The 3,434-nt window shown below is 36.8% G+C and overlaps 1 pseudogene; it reads right to left on the bottom strand.

Moving 5' to 3' along the window:
• Positions 1-2,602: 2,602 nt before the first annotated feature.
• LOC114636458 lies at positions 2,603-2,821 on the bottom strand (annotated as a pseudogene).
• Positions 2,822-3,434: the final 613 nt, after the last annotated feature.

The following is a 3,434-nucleotide window of genomic DNA, read 5'->3' on the forward strand; positions in this document are numbered from 1 at the left end:
GTGAAATTTCAGTTAGGAAGTGTGTTTGGTTTACAGGAGAAACACTTTTAACACCCGGCCATGTATCTTTCATTGTTACATATGGAATGTCCAAGTAAGTTGCTAGATTCCAGCAGAAAAGCACTATAGAACGTACTGAACAAACCTCATGTAAAGATACAGGCATTGCAGTGTATTCTTGCTTCCATAACTAAAGGCAAGTACAACAGAGCTGAAAACACCTAAATCATGTTACATGTGACATTTCAGTTAGGAAGTGTGTTTGGTTTAAAGCAGAAACACTTGTAGCATCCTGCCATGTATCTTACATTGTTTCATATGGAATGTCCAAGTAAGATGCTAGATTCCAGCAGAAAAGCACTATAGAACTTATTGAACACACCTCATGTAAAGATACACGCATTGCAGTATATTCTTACTTCCAGAGCTAAAGGCAAGTAGAACAGAGCTGAAAACACCTAAATCATGTTACCTGTGACATTTCAGTTAGGAAATGTGTTTGGTTTACAGCAGAAAAACTTTTAACACCCGGCCATGTATCGTTCATTTTTACATATGGAATGTCCAAGTAAGTTGCTCAATTCCAGATGAAAAGCACTATAGAACATACTGAACAAACCTCATGTAAAAATACAGGCATTGCAGTGCATTCTTACTTCCAGAGCTAAAGGCAAGTACAACACAGCTGGAAACACCTAAATCTTGTTACATGAGACATTTCAGTTAGGAACTGTGTTTTGTTTAAAGCAGAAACACTTTTTACACCCCGCCAAGTATCTTTCATTGTTTCATATGGAATGTCCAAGTAAGTTGCTAGATTCCAGCAGAAAAGCAGTATAGAAAGTACTGAACAATCCTCATGTAAAGATACACGCATTGCAGTGTATTCTTACTTCCAGAGCTAAAGGCAAGTACAACAGAGTTGAAAACACCTAAATCACGCTACATGTGACATTTCAGTTAGGAAGTGTGTTTACTTTAAAGCAAAAACACTTTTTTTGTTTTGTTTTGTTTTGTTTTTAGATTAGATTCTTTATTCTCTCCATTTTTATATGAGATGTGTGTTATTTAGGAAAAAAGTCTAGAACATTTCGGGAAAATTCTGTTGATGAACAGATGGCCACCCAGAAATCAAACTCTGAAAGGTGACTACTTACTGTGCACAAATATGCTGACAAGGGAGTCCTACTTTTGGGACACAGTGAAAATCCTTGACCTAATACAAAGCCCAAGGTGAAGTTCAGAGTAGAATAATTATAACCTGATTTCCCATTCAAAGTAAAGTAGATCAGTTTTAACTAGCTATAGACATTCCAAAGATCTTTTTGAAAACAAGCAACCCCTAAAAACCACCTAGTATGTTTTCCTAGATGTTACACTCGACTGTAATCCGTACAGCTTAGGACACTCTTTCAAAGCTGGTGGTCTAGCTAGCTCTGGAGGCTAGTTGGGCTACACTGTGATATACTGCTTTAAAACGAGGCTTTGAGTTCAATGCTTTCTTTTTATAGAAACTTCACTTTTAAGTTCTTTTTTTCTTTTTAAGTTTTAAAAAAGCAGTCAAACCCAGTAATTATAAATGCTATGTATAGTAGTGTTTTCAGCTAGGGGTTAATTCCTCTTTGCTTTGAAATAGTAACTAATTTTCAGCTGAACCTGAAGAAATGTTTGACACAAACTAGTAAGTATCCTTTGACATTCAAGTCTATCCACACTCTGGGTCAAAGCTGAAATATACTTAGAGCATAGTACCCGGTCTAAGCAGATATGTGTTCATCACCTACAAAGTTACAAAAGAGATTCCAGTTCAAGCTGACAGAACGTAAAGTAGATTTAAAGTGCTGCTTTACAAATACCACAAATTACACATGTGGGTAACTACAGTGGATGCTCTATTTGGAAGACTTAACACTACAGAGAACAAAAAAGGCATGACGCTTACTCGCTCATCATTCTACTTGCTGCTTTTCATTCTAAGATACTCTTCTGTCATAGGATGGCAGCTAGAGTTTTGTGACTAGAAGCCCAAGTCTTATGCTAATTAAAGAAATACAGAGTTTTGTTTAAAATATTTTAAACACCTGTAATAAATTACAGAATTTGCCAAGAATAGAGGTACTCTGGTTAGCAATCAAAAGGGTTTAAATATGAATGCAATCCATAAGAACAGTAACAGCAACAAAAATAGAACTTTTTTTTTTCAATAAAAATAGGCCAGTCACTAGAAGGTCTCATTCTGTGAAGACATTATTTTGAAGCCTTAGTCAAAGCCTGTGGAATTTGCCACTGGGTTTCTACTTCATTCCCCAAGAACCTTAGGAAAAGCAGTCCTGACAGAACAGAATGACATTTGCAGAGTGTAATCCTGGAGTGAGAGGACCGAGGTTGATGGCTACAATCACATTCCTGTGTATTAAACTGTTACATCTTAATAATTCATACAGCTCATTGGTCCAATAGCATAAAAATACAGAACAGCATCTTGAAATTTATCTCATTCCATGTTCAGAGAAAAACAGCTTAACCATTCTTCCCAATATTTTCTGGAGGCCAAGTGCTTGTTTACAGTCTGATGGCAATCACATGCTGGTAGTTTCCAAAGTTACTGTATGAAGAGGATGCTGAAGGCCATCAGTATACAGCATATGGCGACATAAGGACTCTTGCGTTCACCAATTCGAGCACACTTCCAAAATATACCCAATAGTCAAGTTTTATTTCTGTCCAGGATGCTGGGTGCCAGGGATCGGATAAAAGCACACATACATATAAGAAGCAAGATTACAGTCAACAGACTCTGAAAATTGAAGATGACAGACATAGTGAGGCCAGTGCTGGTCCAGCCACATCACCCTTCCGGGCACACTTTTAACACCCGGCCATGTATCTTTCATTGTTACATATGGAAAGTCCAAGTAAGTTGCTAGATTCTGGCAGAAAAGCACTATAGAACATATTGAACAAACCTCATGTAAAGATACACGCATTGCAGTGTATTCTCACTTTCAGAGCTAAAGGCAAGTACAAAAGTGTTGAAAATACCTAAATCACGTTACATGTGACATTTCAGTTAAGAGGTGTGTTTAATTTAAAGAGGAAACACTTTTAACACCCGGCCATGTATCTTTCATTGTTACAGATGAAATGTCCCAGTAAGTTGCTAGATTCAGCAGAAAAGCACTATAGAACTTACTGAACAAACCTCATGTATATATACACCCATTGCAGTATATTCTTAATTCCAGAGCTAAAGGCAAGTACAACAGAAGTGAAAACACCTAAATAATTTTACATGTGACATTTCAGTTAGGAAGTGTGTTTGTTTTAAAGCAGAAACACATTTAACACCCAGCCATGTATCTTATATTGTTTCATATGAAATGTCCAAGTAAGTTGTTAGATTCCAGCAGAAAAGCACTACAGAACTTACTGAA

The sequence above is a fragment of the Grammomys surdaster genome, unplaced genomic scaffold (assembly GCF_004785775.1).
Source record: "Grammomys surdaster isolate TR1022 unplaced genomic scaffold, NIH_TR_1.0 124136, whole genome shotgun sequence".
Classification (NCBI taxonomy): Eukaryota; Metazoa; Chordata; class Mammalia; order Rodentia; family Muridae; genus Grammomys; species Grammomys surdaster.